Raw genomic sequence first — 16,147 nt, 5'->3', positions numbered from 1 at the left:
TTTTACACTCACATCAACAGTGTGCAAGGATTCCAATTTCTTCACATCCTCACCAGCATTGGTTATTTTCTGTTTTGTTTGGTTTTATTTATAGTAGTCATCCTAATGGGGTTGAGGTGACAGCTCATTGTGGTCTTGATTTACAGGTCCCTAATGATTAGTAATGTGAAACATCTTCTCATGGGCTTGTTGGTCACTTGTACAACTTCTTAGGAGAAACGTCTATTCAAGTCTTTTGCTTATTTCTAAATCAGGTTTGTTGTTATTGTTGAGTTGTAGGAATTCTTTACATATTCTGGATACTAGACCCTTATCAAATACACAATTTGCGAATATTTTCTCCAGTTCCATGGGTTGCCTTTCCATTCTGTGGATTGTATCCTTTGATGCACAGAGTTTTTTATTTTAATGTAGTCCAAATTATCTGTTTTGTCTTTTGTTGCCTGACCTTTTGGTGTCATATCCAAGAAATCATTGCTAAATCCAATGTCATGAAGGTTTCCCCCTAAGTTTTCTTCTAAGAGCTTTACACTTACATCTTTGATGTATTTTGAATGGTTGCAAGATAAGGGTCCAACTTCATTCTTTAGCGTGTGGATATCCAGTTTTTCCAGCACCATTTGTTGAAAAGACTGTCCTTTCCCCATTGAATGGTCTTGACATTTTGTCAAAAAAATTTGGCCAAATATAGGAAGGTTTATTCTGGGCTTGAGCTCTCTATTTTATTTCATTGGTCGGTATGTCTTGATGCCAGCACAATCCTGACTTGATGATCATGGCTTTGTAGCAAGTAATAGAATCAGAAAGTGTGAGCTCTCCAACTTTGTTATTTTTCAAGATTGGTTTGGCTATTCAGGGTCCTTTGAGATGCCATATGAATATCACAACAGATTTTTCTATTTCTGAAAAAAACCCATCTTTGGGATTTTGGTAGGGATTATATTGAACCTGCAGACCATTTGGGGTAGTACTGACATTTTAACAATATTAAGTCCGCCGCTGAATTCTGTTTAATAGTATTTTGTTAAGCATTTTTCATCAATATTCACCAGAGATATTGGTCTGTACTTTTCTTGTAGTGTCTTTGTCTGACTTCAGTGTTAGGGTAATGCTAGCCTCCTAAAATGACTTTGGGAGTGTTCCCTCCTCTTCAATTTTTGGACCAGTTTGAGCAGGATTGGTGTAATTCTTTAAATGCTTAGTAGAATTTGCCAATAAAGCCATCTGGTCCCAGGCTTTTCTTTATCATGAGGTCTTTGATTACTGATTAAATCCCCTTACTAGTTATAGGTCTGTTCAGATTTTCTATTTCTTCATAATTGAGTCTTGGGAGATTGTGTGTTTCTAGGAATGTGTCCATTTTATCTGGGTTATTCAATTTCTTGGCATACAATTGGTCACAATACTCTTTTATGATCCTTTTTTATTTCTATGCAATCAGTAGTCATGACTCTCTTCCATTTCTGATTTTAGTTATTTTAGTTTCTCTCTTGTTTGTCTATTTTGTTTATCTTTTCAAAGAACCAATTCTCGGTTTTGTTCTCCATGTGTTTTAGATCTATTGTTTAAAGGGGAATGGAAAGAACAGAAGACAAATAGCTTGAATACCTTCAAGATAATTCTAAACTTGGCTGTGTAGGGAAGAAGAGACTTGTTGAACTGAGTGACATTGTCACTGTTTACGTAGGAGCGGGCACTATTTCTGGAAAAGCTCTTTGTCATTCTTCATTGCAGCCGCAGCCAAGCCTGGAAAAAAGAAACCTTGTTGTGCATGTCGTGCAAAATAGATAATAAAAAATAAATAGCTTATATTTACATATGTGCTTATTATGTGCTAGGCATTATTCTAAGCACTTTACATATATTAACTCAGTTCATCCTCATAGTAATACTAGTAATCCATAGTAATCTTCATAGTGAGGTTGGTACTATTATTAATCCCATTTTACAGATGGACAAACTGAGGCACAGAGTTTAAATCATGGCTAGTAAATGTCAGAACTGAGATTCCCGCTCAGGTGGTCTGGCTTCAAAGATGCTACATGCCTCTACTAATAAATGCATCCTTTCCATGGGGGTATTGGTGATGGATGGAATAGACATGCAAATTGATCTTTCCTTTAAAGTTTGCCTGTCGGTCTAGAGGCACCTGGGTGGCTCAGTCAGTTAAGCCTCTGATTCTTGATTTCCACTCAGGTCATGATCTCAGGGTCGTGAGATCGAGCCCCACGTGAGGCTCTCTACTCAGCAGGGAGTCTGCTAGAGATTCTCTCCCTCTGCTCCTCCACTTGCTCTCTCTCTAAAAATAAATAAATACATCTTGAAAAAAATAGAGAGTTTGCCAGGGGGTCTGAATGCTACTTAGAATCTGCCAATGCCTTGAAACATGCTAGCCCTGCTTATAAAGCTTGTGCTTAGGGCTTTGAATCCAAGGGCTTCACTATTCCCACCTGAGTTATATGCTAGCTTTCTTCCCCAGGTCTGGACCTCCGTTTAAATCTCCGCGATGAACATATTCACTTGCCAAGACTTTACAATGGCTCTGACTCAGCTGATGTCAGCATCATGGTCTGCGATGCCATCATGACACCCTGCTGGGCACTTGGGCGCGCACTGTCCAGGTTACTTTAGGTATCTATGCTTCTGCCCTTCCCACCCCTTGTGGCATCTGTCCCATTTTCAGACCTACTGTGCTCCCTTCCTATTGTTGCTCTGGGCTCATTAAATTTTCAAATAAAACCTGACTGCCACCTCTACATTCAGGCTGGCCATTTGATAAGGGCTGCATTTTAAAAGGTTAATCTTGTTTTCTAGAGACCAACAGTAGCTAAAGCAGAACAGAGTCGGAGCATCTGCGCCCTGGTCAGAAACTTTGCAGGGATTGGAGGAGAAGAGGGTGGATGGAAACCTTCCTTGAAACATTGCCGGGCCACGGATCTGATGCAATAATCTGTAAACACACACACACACACACACGCACGCACATATGCGCCATAGTCACAGCATGCTTCTTTCTCCTGCCAGAATATTGAGGCGGGGAAAAATATTCAGACCCTGAGCTGGGACGTTGCTAGTGAAGGGGAGATTTCAGGTGAGAAGTAAATGTGTAGAGAGGATGCGGTGACCTTTCTTATTTGCAGTGTTTTCATTCTGCAGCTTGCACGGCAGGGACCCTGACATCAGAAGCTCTGATGGCCCGAGGGTGTGTTGGAGAGGAAATAAATGAGCCTGCCCTACTTCCAGAGGCTCTAGTAATGCGTGTGCTGCACGGAACCCGGCAGGGCAAGATGTGTGTAGACGGGCGACCTCTAGTGGCTCCCAGTGGAAGTTGCATCGTCCTGCTGGGTCGCAGAGGGAACCCTGAGTCAAAGCACAGGGTCTATTGAGAAAATCCTGTTTGTCCAGCACCAAGCTGGACATTAGGGAAGATTCAGAAGAGTACCAAGCAGGCAAACTGAAGGCGCTTATCCTCTGGCCTGGGGAAATCAAAACAGCACACTGTTTCTCTATTGACTTGATGCCGTGGAGTTTCCAATCACACGGATCGTAGTAATAATCCAGAAAGCTGAACCCTGCAGGACGATTGGAATTTAGATGAAAAGAGGAAGGGCGTTCCTGAATGGAAGAACAGCACGAACCAAGCAGGAAGAAAAAACCTTGATGACATGGAGCAGAGTTTTCTAGTGAGAAAATATGACTCTGTGTGTGTGTGCGTGTTGGGATGACTGAAAACTAAGCCACGCGGTGAAAAGCCCAAGAATAGAAGGTCCAGACCTCCTGAGCTCTTTGAGATGGACCCTCCTCAGGTCTCCACTGAGGAATGGTGAACCTCTGAGGACATGATCAGGGACTGCAAACTCAAAGGCTCCCCTGGCCAGATCGTTCACAGAAAGCCACGAGACAGACCGGATGGAGGCTTCTGGCATTTCAGAGATGTCAACTTCAGTTTTAACTTTTGCAGTGATATTTAGCCAGCCTCGAGTCATGAATGCAGCTGGAAGTAGGGGACGCTGTGACAGAAAGGGGAGGGTTTGGACCTTCTTAGCACGGGCAGCAGTGACTCAGCTCCAGCCAGTTGTTACTGTCAGGAATGTAGACCCACTTGCCAAATAGTCCACGCCCGCAAGAGAAGTACATTACCCACCCTTTTACGTGAAATCTGACAGTGCGGAAATGTTGGGTCAACTTTTTGAAACATTGTACAGATCACACAAAACATGTGGCCTTCAGGTTGTCACTTGATGAGTTGGGGTTCCATTCATCACGTTTATCCTGAAGATGTTTTAAGACATAGAATGAAACAGACAAATGTACTATAATTCTCATAATTTGGGGGAAAGCTAATGACTTTGGCGATTGCTTCAATTTTTTTTTTTTTAATGTGGGAGAGTGAAGTGTTTTTTTCTCTGATTGGGCCTTGAAAGGAGCTTGCTATGAGTTCCAGGAGCCCTTTGCTTCTGTCTCTCTGCCCCTGATTGGCAAGTCAGGGTCACCTTCCTGAGCCTGTGTTTTTTTTTCACTGGAGATATAATTGACGTATAATATTACACTAGTTTCAGGAGTACAACATAATGATTTGATACTTAGTGTATTGCAAAAAGATCACTATAGTAAATTCCATTAATGGCCATCACCATACAACCACAATTTTTTTTTCTGGTGATGAGAACTTTAAATGTTTATTCTCTTAGCCACTTGCAAATATACAATACAGCATTATTAACAATAGTTGCCCTGCTGTCCATTACATCCCCGGGACTTATTTATTTTATAACTGGAAGCTTGTACCTTTTGATCACCTTTACCCATTTCCCCCACCCCTAGCCCCCCACCTCAGGCAACCACCAGTCTGTTCTCTGCATCTGTGACTTCAGTGGTTTACTGCTGTGGTATTTAGATTCCACATATAAGTGAGATCATATAGTATCTGAGATTCTGTTTTCTCATCAGTTAAACTGGCAATCTAATTAGAGGTCCTTTTGGCTCAATAATGTATGATTCCTTAGGTGCCCTTATATCTAAAATTCTATGATCTTATTCCATTGTGGAAGAGGATGTGTTTTCCTGCTGGCCTCACCTTACAGAAAACTCAGAGAGAGTTTCATCTGTGCGCTAGGCTCCTTTCATCCTTCAAGGGAGGCAGTGAGGGGTAGCAAAGTCGTGGTTAACCTTGGCCACACATTAGAATGAACTGGAGAGTTTTGCAAAAAACCCAATGCCAACCCTCATTCTGAGCCACCGAGACAAACTGAAGGGGACTCGAGAGATGGGTCCCAGGCATGGGGACATTTTGATGGCTCCCCCAGGTGATTTTAATGTGCAGCCAGGATAGGAGAACCACTGGTGTTGGCAGAAGGAGTCTTTCAACCCAGGCTCTGGAATCCAACAAAGCAGGCAGGCGCCAAACCGCATTGGAGCCTGAGACCAAAGGAAAAATGTGGCCCCTTTATACACTCATCAAAACATCCTCCCCGAGTTTAGACAAAGTAAGAAAAGTTACTAGAATCTCTACAATCAGAAATTAGGACTGCATATAAAGTCTGCATGGCTCAATCTGTTCGCTATCGTCAACCTTCATCCGCTCGTTCTGGGCTCCGTGAACCTGCAATGCCGGGAACCGTGGGCTGATGGAAAGCCACTGGTCCTGTTCCACACGAATGCAGCCTTGTAACAGACCAACAACCACAGTCTGTCTTTATTTAAAATCATGATAGTTCATTGATCCGGGATATTTTGCATTCATTTAGGTGTTTAAACAACCTGGAGTTCGAATGTTCTTTATTTTGCTAAATTACTTGAGTTGCTTGCTGCCGGCTCAGAGGGTGCGCCACTCATTACACCCTACCCCGGTTCTGAACCTGGGTTGAAATCCTGCTTCTGCTTGGGTAAGTTACTAATCCCATCTAAGCCTCTCTTAATCCTTAACCTGTAAGATAAGGTTAATACCAGCACCTCCCCTGTGGCACGATGAGGTTCAAACGAGGTAATGTGCCAAAGTGCCTAGCACAGAGTGGGAGCTCTCTCACACGCGCTAATGTGGGTTGGCTAATATCACACACAGAGATTGTGTAACACCACGGTTACCATGGCTCTCATTTGTCTGCTTATTCCAAGCAAGTTCGCGTACCTTGGGTTTGTCACTTCTTAGGTATAGGAGACAGGTTGAATCAGCATCGTCTAGTGTCTCCAGCCAGGGGTGTTCAAGCTCTTCTATAAAACCCTAGGGGTCAAAAAATAACGAGATATTATTTATAGCTGAACAATGACACTAGACATTGCCTGATGGGTGTACTTATTTTAATTTAGTTTATATGTTTGGGTCTGTGGAAAGTTTACCTTAACCAATTTAAATACAGCGTTCCATAGATTTTAAATGTTTGAGGACTACTCTTCCAGATCATAGTTCTCAAAGTTTCATGTCCATGAGATTCAGCTGGGGGGTCTTGTTAAAATTCAACTTTTGATTCTGCAGGTGTGAGATGGGGGGAACCTGAGGTTCTGTATTTGTTGCACACTCCCACATAGGATTGACTATATAATTTGTGGGGTTCAGTGCAAATGGAAATACAAGACCCCTTGTTCAACAATTTCAAGATGGCGATGATAAAACATTAAACCAGGCGCCAAGTCCTTCTAAGTGTGGGGCCCTGCGCCACTGCGCAGGCCACATGCCCATGAAGCCTGCCTAGCTCCCAGGTGATACCTGTCCTGGGGCCCACCACCATAAATTGAGTAGCAACAGTCTAACCAGTGGGGTCCACCAGAACTTTCTGTGATGAGGGAGACATTCTATGCATGTGCTGTTCAATATAGTAGTCACTTAGCCACATGGAGTTGTTGAGCTCTTGAAATGTGGCTAGTGTGACCCAAACTAACGTTTTGTTGAACTTTAATTAGATTTAAGTAGCCCCGTGAGTCTAATGGCCGCCCCATTGGACAAGACACTTTGGTTGTCAACTTTCTCCAGCAAGATAGTTTCCTACTCAAGCGCGTTGTCAGCCTCCAAGCTAACTACACAACATTAGTCAAGGGAAGTCAGACCAGATCTTTTCCTTGGTGCTTTAATAGATCTATTTAATCTTTAAAAAAAAAAATTCTGACAGGTAATGCTATTCCAAATATTCTCATGACAAAGACCTGGCCTAATCTGGGAAATAATAATTTTTTTACATTAAAAAAATTCTATTTAATTTACTGTGGAAAATATTGGCAATTCATATGTTAAAAGTTTCTTGTCTCCTTTCATAGGAAATGATTGACAGCCTTTAAGTGCCGTCAGCGTCTTTTAAAACTTAAGTGACTGACACTCTTCAGGCAGAATACATTTTCCTACAGTCTTGAAATATGACTTGATTTCCCTGATGTGAAGCTGGTTTTGGGGTGTCTGGGCTGCTCCTCGGGCTTTTAATCCTCTGTGGACACACCTCTTATTTCTGGTAATGAGACCAAACCTGCCCAGGATGTAAGAAGGAGCAAAACTCCGCCAGGGCCACCAGGCTTGTGGTTAGGAAACAAAGGGGCACTTCAATTCTGAAGGATTTTTTTTTTTTTTAATTTGGGCTGAGTGAAATCTCCAAATTGCTAAATTGCTAATCTCCAGAGGGGATTTCTGATTTCCCCACTCCATTCAAGACTTTGAACTTTCTTTTTGAAGCAGGATTAATTGGGCACTCAATGAAAGAGAGAGAGAGACAGAGACAGAGAGAGAGTAGGGGAGGGGGTAAGCAAGGACAGAAATCTAACTTCTGGAGTCAAAGAAATGGAAGGAAGAAGGTGCTAACACATCAGACGACCAGGAAGGAGGGCAGGAATGTGAGAAAAGGATCATTTAAGAATAACCACCCCCAAACCAAAACTCCATCCATCAGGAATTTCTAAGTACCAGGAAAAAACGGCCGTTGGTTTCTGTGACTGGTTTTTCTTTGGATTTGCAGTGAGTTCATGGCTCTTGACATCAAAGCACAAAGTACAGGAGGGATTAAATATTCTCCAAATGGGTCAGTGCTTGGCAGCTCCGAGATCCACTGTTCGGAAACTGAACACCTGGAAACAGACCCAGGAATCTGTAAGACGTTAGTAAGCGATAGCATGCCAGTGACTTAAAAGGGGGGCGTTATTCAAAAGTGTTAAGTCAACAGTCCAAACATTTGGGGAAAATAAATATTGCTCAATACTTACACTCTACAACGAAATAAATCCCAGACGGATTAAGAATATGCTAAAAATAAACCAAAACCCAAACGATAAAAGTAAGGGTAGGAGAGTGGAATTTCGGGGTCAGGATCGTGTGTGTACTTAATCTGATTACAGTTTACTCTCCCACTGACCACGCACGAAGGGTTGCATGTCTGCAGATCCACACCAGTCCCTGTTTTTATCTGGTTTCTGGTTTCACCACGCTAGTAGGAATGAGGCTGATTTAAAACACACTTCTCGGGGTTCTTGAGCGGCTCAGTCGGTTAAGCGTCTGCCTTTGGCTCGGGTCATGATCTCGGGGTCCTGGAATCGAGCCCCGCGTGGGGTTCTCCACTCAGCAAGGAGCCTGCTTCTTCTTCTCCCTCTGCTCCTCCCCCCTGCTCATTCTCTCTCTCTCAAATAAATAAATAAAATCTTTAAAAAAATAAAAGTAAAGTAAAATGCATTTCTCTGATAACTAATGAATTTGAACACCTCATCAAATACTTGTTAGCTTTCCTGGGTTTCCATTTTCCTTAAGTGCCAGTGTGTATTCTTTGCCCAATTTCTACTGGCGTTTCTGTATTTTTCTTCTTCATTTGAGAAGGTTCCTTGTGTGTTTTAGATGTTACTCTCTTGTTAATTTAGAACCACAAGTTCCATTTTCTCCATGGACATCTACTAACTTTATTTATGTTAGTCTTTGTTGAGCTGAAGTCCTTCCTTTTGACGCAGTAAGATCGATTCCACAGAGATATCCAGCGTTGTTCATGCCGGGAAGCGGGAGGCAGCTGGGGTGCCCACTGCCGGGAGAGTGGATTGGTGAGATGTGCACGCCAAGAAGGGTGAGCAGAAACCATTAGAAGCAATGGACCAAATGCACACTGACATCAAGGGTGAACTTTAAAGATGTAGTGTGGGTGGAATAAGAAACAGAACGAGGAGTATCACACCATATCCTTTATGCCCATTCAAATGTGTGGACATTATACAATAGCTATTTAGCAAAAACACATGCAAATTAGAAGATACATCTTTAACCCACTGGAATGATGATATGGGGGATTGGGATAGGAAATGGGGATTGAAGAGGATAATTAAATAAGAGAGGAGCCTAGGAAGCCTTACCCACTGATAATGTCTTAGGAAATGAGGAATAAAACAAATCTGCACCCCGGTATCCCATGCTCCAATATGGAAGGAGAACAGACAGAGACATATTTTGATCATGTTGGGGTAAGAAGACCTTCTAATCATGATGCTAAGGTCAAAAGCTATAAAAATAGGATGATAAAGCTAATGACATAAAATAATTTTACACTGTGGGGAAATGGACATAAAATCTGCCATCGTAACCATCTTTTTAAGATTTATGTATGTATGTATTTTAGAGAGAGGGAGGGAGTGAGAGAGCACAAGCAGGGTGAGTGGCAGAGGGAGAAGGAGACTCCCCACTAAGCAGGATCCCAACATGGGGTTCCATCCCAAGATCCCAGGGTCATGACCTGAGCTGAAGGCAGACGCTTAATTGACTGAGCCACCCAGGTGTCCCATTGTAACCATGTTTAAGTGTACGGTCAGTAGCGCTGAGTACCTTCACGTTGCTGTGCGACCTATCTCCAGACCTCTTTTCATCTTACAAAACTAAGACTCTCTCCTCATTAAACAATTCCCCCTTCCTCCTCCTCCCAGCCCCTGACAACTCCCAGTTTACTTACTGTCTCCATGAATTTGACTATTCTAGGTATCTCATTTAAGTAGAATCACAGAGTTTGTCCCTTGGCTGTCCCTTGACTGGCTTATTTCACAGAACATAATGTCCCCAAGTTTCATCCATGTGATAGTAGAGACCATCTTGGGTTTATCCATTGATCTGTCCATGGACACTTGGGTTAGTCCTACGTGTGAGCTGTTATGAATAGTGCTCTATAAATACGAATACACAGATATCTCTTCAAGACCCTGCTTTCACTTCTCCTGGGTATATATACCCAGAAGTTGAATTGCTGAATCATGTGAGTTAAATTAATACTATTTGTAATTTTTTGAGGAACTGCCATAGTGGTTTTCATAAGCTATATCATTCTATGTTCCCACCAACAGTACACAGGGGTTCCAATTCCTTCACATTTTTACCAGCACTTGTTATTTTGTTTTCTATTTTAAATAAAAGCCATCCCAATGGTTGTGAGGGATAGAAAACATTTCTTAAAAACAGGAAAAACTGGGGAAAATATTTCCACCATATGTGGTTTATAGCTCTAATAAAGAAAGGCCTCAATAATCAATAAGAAAAAGATGAATAAGAATTTAAAATAGACTATGGACATAAATAGCAACTTAACCAGAGGAGACCACAAGTGATTAATAAACCCACATGCATATTCACCCTTTTCAGTAATTAGACCAATATAAATAAAAACAACATGACTCCGTTTAGAGCATCAGGTGGCAAAAATGGGGAAAAATGGTAATACTCAGTGATGGTGAAGATGTGGAGAAGCAGGTGCTCTCATACAACACCAGCTGAAGAAGAAAAGAGAAAGTCTAGCTGTCTTCCACTGTTTGTTCTTCCTGAGTTTCTTCAGTAAAGATTACTTTTTAATGTGACTTGGTTTTGGCTGATGAGCTGTAAGTGGAAGTGTTGTGTAGGAATTCTGGGAAGGTTCCTTACAAGAAAGGAGAAGGGTGTTCATTTTGCCCTTTTGCTCCTTCCTTCTGCTTTAATGGAACATAGCCGTGATGGCAGGCACTCCAGTAGCCATCTTGGATCACGGGATAACTTTGACTACAGAAATAGTATGAAGCTGGTGCTGTGAAAGCCAGAACTTGAGTAACTTTAGCTGTCTGAAACTTGGCCTCCTAGCTCCTAGTATAGCCTCCTACAGCTTAAACCAACGTTGTATATTAGGCTTCAGACTGACAGTGGAAAATTCCCATTGTGTGCGGGTGAGCAGGGAGTCACACAGCTCTAACAGACTTCCATTCTTTCTGAAAACAGTCAGTGTTGCCTGAAACAAAGATTACAATAAAAATATATTATTAAAAGTTTATTTCACAACACATGTTAATCAAACCATCATGGTGTATGCCTTGAACTTATTCAGTGATATATGTCTGTTATTCCTCAATAAAACTGGTCAAAAAATTTATAAAATGTAGTAAGTATAATAGAAATTTAAATAATTTAAGTTTCCAGTAGTGTTTTGGGGTAAGATTTTAGCATATACTTCTCAAGTTATCAGAGCTCAAAGCTGCATGGAAACTCCTGGAACACCTCTTGCGATAGGCAATGTTTCCTTCGACTTTAGGGTCACTTTATCTCCTTGCACACATGAGTTGGTGACATATGTTTCATTTTTTCTCAAAGCCTTCCTGCCTCTTTCAATTGACGCTCTAGGTAGGAAGAGAGCCGCTCAGGGGAACTCATTCCCAGTTCCCCCAAACCGTGCAATTTCCAGGAAGTTATAAAAGAGGTAGTTGCATCAAAGCAAAAGCATTGGGACAGGTTTTAAAATGAGGGAACTGGGGCCATTTAGCCTGGAAAGGAAGGAACTCAGGGCAGGATAGCCATCTTTAATTCCCTGAGGGCCTCAAGAAGCAGAGATGACATAGGGGGAAATTTCTAGAATGACAGCTGTCCAACAGTGAGCCCAACTCCCTTGAAAAAGCAGTGAGTTCCCTGTCCCTTGACTTGTCTCTCCTGTAGAGAACATTGCTCCCATGGGCTGCACCAAGTCAGGGTCCTGTGATGTTCTGGGGTTTTGTGGCTGACTAAACATACAATTCCCTTATCAAAAGGTGAAAAGAAGGCTTCGGGGGGAGCTGAGTGTGTGAGGAGGAGGCTTTTAGGGCACATGCCTGACAGCGTCTGGGGAGCTCGGTTTCCTTAATGTCCTACTTTCCAGTTGCCTATCAACTCCAGCAGGCCTGCTGTACCCACTGTCTCCCCGTCTAAACTAACCGCCTTCCTCTGCCTATTCAACCCTAACCATTTTCCCACACCTCTCCTCCTCCATAGAACCTTCTCTTAACACTTCACCCCACAGGTCTTCCTGGGTTACTTACCGCAAGTCTGCTCTGACATCGCTGATAGAGATCACAGGCTCTACACAGCTGCCCACTCACCACACAGCAGTAAGACAGAAAAGTTAAGAGAACGGTCTTTGGAGTCAGACCCGAGTTTGAATTCAGGTCCCGCCAATAACTACTTATTACCACCACTCAGCTTGGGTTTCTTCATCTGTCCATTGGGGAGGATGATGCAAATGGCAGCCATGTTTGCACAAGGTACTAAGTACCTCAGATGGATTGTCTCTCCTAAGAGGGGGGTACTTTTTATTCTCGTCACTTATCCACCCATAGGGTGGCTCTGAGGCACATGAGATGCTTCACCCCAGGCCTGGCCCAGTGCTACCTGTTACTCTTATAAGGTAGGTCATGGGCTCGCATGTCATTCTAGGCATGGTGGCCCCAGCTCCTCTCCCGTCTCCCTACTGACCATGATGACCTACTAGGATGTGATAACAAAGTTGAGAATAACCAGTCTGTGTCCTGATTTGACATTCATTCCCATTCCTCTTGGACCGTTCCTGGGTCCCTCCTGTAGCTATGAGTTTCTGGAGGATAAGAACCCTTGGTGACAGTTCTGGGCACCTCCTGCAGAGAGGTGAACATCCCAAGCCCGAGGGGCCGCCATGAACGGAGAAGGTGTGTTGGAGAAGCTAAATCCTAGCTGGGCAGTTCCTCCACATGAGGCTGGGAAGGGAGGTTTCCCAGGTGCCAAACCGTGCCTTGGAGAAAAATGACAGGCTGTGGGTGGGACCTCAGATATAGCAAAGAGCTCTGGGGCCTCACAGCCTCCAAGCTCGCCTTGGCAACAGCTCTTCTCCCTGTTCCCTTTTGAAAGGGAATTATGTGACTGCTGGCACTAGGCAATTATCATTTGTGAACATTTTTTTTTCTTGTGTCATGTCAGAGAAAGACACACACACACCTTGCCTACGAACAGTACATTCAGGAATTACAGGCATAAGCCAATCTAGTTTTAAAAATGATGTTGCCATCTAAATTCTATTAACCCTACAATGCAATCTCCCCTAGACCAAAATATTGCAATTTCCTTCTCTTTTCACTTTCTTTCCCCCAATTTAATTTGATTTTTGCTCTCTTTAGAGGATACACAGTAATCAGGTTAAGCCACCGTCATGTCAGTGCTGCCCTTAGAGTTCCTTCCCGTTCTATTTCAGCCTGTTCTTTACTTCTTCCTTAATCCACTTTCTGCCCAGTGAATATCCCAAGAAGAACTGGACAGAGATAAATCATTTTGCCTTGGAAATTTATCAGGTTGAAAAAAATAAACAAGCTGCTGCCCTCCGAAACTCAGTAAATCACGTTAGCCTAGGGTACCAAGTCTGTTTATTTTCTTTTATCTAAGGGATAGATTTCATTATGAAAGGTGGGCCCTCCTGAATGGCCAAAGGAGTCCCTAACGCTAAGGAAGTGCCAGCAATAATAAATGAATGTGTTTGCTATTGAAATAGTCCAATCTGGGTTTCAGAAAGGATTATATTTGTGGTGTGTTTTTTTTTTTGAGGGGAAGTGAATAATGTAGGTCTTAAATAAGAATTCTGCAACTTCAGCTCTTTTTGAGGGCACGCAGAATTGCTTGCCAACTCCTGAAAGCCCAGACAGTAATTGATTTAAGAAGACTGAAGCAATATTGCTTTTTATGCAGCTTAAGGTGTAAACAAATATTTCCTCTTAACACATTTCTAATGTTTGGTATAATAACATTCATCAAATTAGATGGAAACAGACACAACTTCTTAAAAATCCAGTCTTCCTTTGTCCCATCTCTTTTTATATCCAGGGAGATGAAGAACAGAGTAACAAACTAGCATCAGCTAAGGCAAGTGACGAAGGCCAAATGGCTTGTTAATTTCTTTCTGACAAATTTTAGTTCCAACGTCAGCTTGAAAAGAGGGAAAGGGGCTCTCTGCCCACAAGATCTCATCCAAAAGTGACTTTTTATTGTTTGAGAAAGGAAAATGAAGAAGTAACAGCACTAGGATAACATTCCCATCCCGGCAAGGTGTCCCTATGTATGGTTCATGCATATGCAGAAGATGCTAGGGTGTAGAATCATTCGAAGAAGCATCTTTGACAATCTGGCCGCCTCTCGGGGAAGTTCCTCAAATGAAAACTCAGGCATCCTTAAAACCAATGTAACATTGTGTGTCAACTGTATTTCAAAAACAAGCAACCAAAACAACCCCTCAGGCATGCTGACCTGTTTGCTGGCTCCCCTGTTCTGCTCAGCCTCACTACCCACCTCGGGCTGGCCTCACACGCTGGCCTTCTGGTGCATGAGGATTCTGCCAGCCTGAGACGAGACAGATTTGATGTTGGGATGACCTTCAAAGGCGTCTTGCAGGTCACAAGCCCGCCAGGATACAGACTTCCTTGGTTACAGCTGGAGGGTGTGGCCCGGAAAAATTCTTCAATCAGGAAGAGTGGGCAGGAAGGTGCGGGCGGTTTCTACAGTGTAAACGGAGTATCTGCTCTCCTCCCAGGGTGACAGGTCATGTAATCCACAGGGGCAAGAACACAATATATAAAGGCCCATTAGCAAGATCTTGGTCTTTCTGTCAAATGTAAAATTGGACTAGTCACTGATGAAGAGATGAATGGATCTGCCTAGATATAAATAAACATAAAGGGACATGACTATGTCTGTCTATCTGCCTGTCTGTTTCTATCATGACATACAGTTCCATTTATCATGTTTCGCTAATATTTACTATGTTTTATTTAGACAACTTAACTCAGCACAGGTAATGCCACGATGTTCACTCTCCCTTTTTAAAATGAACAAAATTAAAAGTAGCTTGTCCTTAGCTAACGCAAAAGGCGAAAGTCTGTTACCAGATCATCATCGTTGACTCTAAGCAGGCTGGAGAGAAGACCCTTCAAATGAAAACTGAGGAGGTCCTGGGTGGCTCAGTCTGTTAAGCTTCCGACCCTTGATTTTGGCTCAGGTCATGATCTCGCAGTCCTGGGATCGAGCCCCGAGCCGGGCTCCCCACTCAGCCCAGAGTCTGCTTCTCCTTCTCCCTCTGCCCCTCCCTGCCGCTCTTGTACGCACTCTCTTTCTCTCTCAAATAAGTAAATACATAAATAAATAAATCTTTAAAAAATGAAAATTGATGGGAAGAGTAGGCTTGTATACTTCGTGAAGCGGACACAAACACAATTACAATCCGTCTCCAATTGCAGGCAATTTACCTTGGGACTGATGTCAAACGGGGAAAATTTCAGCCTGAGGACACTTTAAAAAAAAAAAATTGATCTGTATTGGAGAAGAGAAGGAACAGAGAGAACTAGGATGGCCGTGTTAATGGAAATGCCACTTTCGTCACGCCTGAGTTTTACCATGAACGCCACAGTGGAATGAGTATCATTGAAGCAGATAATTCTCGCACCTTCACGCCACCATTCACCCTGCCAACCTGTCATTATTCGGAAGTAGGAATTTTCTTCCTTCTTTCTGTTTTTAGTTGGCAATTCTAGCAGAGCACTGAGGTGCTGCCATCATGTCCCTGGGAAATGTCCCGCAAGGGAGGCGTAACCCGCCAAGGTCCACAACTGCAACGAATATGTGAGGATTTTCAGTATACCTGGAAGCACAGAAGGAAACATACCTCAAAGAGACTTTATCATAACTATCTTTATCCATCAAGGGTCAAGGTTATCATGATTGGCTACCTTTGTGTAGTAAGTGTCCACCTATTTACTTGTTCAAATGGAAATGATGTGTCCTTCAAGTGGCCTGAAACTGGGGCACCTGGCTCAGTTGGTGAAGCATCCAACTCTTGATGTCGGCTCAGGGCCTGATCTCAGGATTGTGGGATCGAGCCCCGTAAGGTTCCATGCTCAGCGTGGAGTCTGCTTGTCCCTCTCCCTCTGCTCC

The 16,147-nt window shown here is 42.9% G+C and overlaps 1 long non-coding RNA gene across 1 annotated transcript; it reads right to left on the bottom strand.

Annotated features, from left to right (window-relative positions):
• Positions 1-456: 456 nt before the first annotated feature.
• On the bottom strand, positions 457-8,309 carry LOC117802207. The gene is made up of 3 exons (XR_004625266.1): positions 7,883-8,309; positions 6,128-6,220; positions 457-1,746 (listed from the first exon to the last, which is right to left on the bottom strand). It is a non-coding gene; the product is annotated as an uncharacterized LOC117802207 (long non-coding RNA).
• Positions 8,310-16,147: the final 7,838 nt, after the last annotated feature.

This window comes from Ailuropoda melanoleuca, chromosome 5 (genome assembly GCF_002007445.2).
Source record: "Ailuropoda melanoleuca isolate Jingjing chromosome 5, ASM200744v2, whole genome shotgun sequence".
NCBI lineage: Eukaryota > Metazoa > Chordata > Mammalia > Carnivora > Ursidae > Ailuropoda > Ailuropoda melanoleuca.
This window is presented reverse-complemented; position numbering and strand designations above follow the sequence as displayed.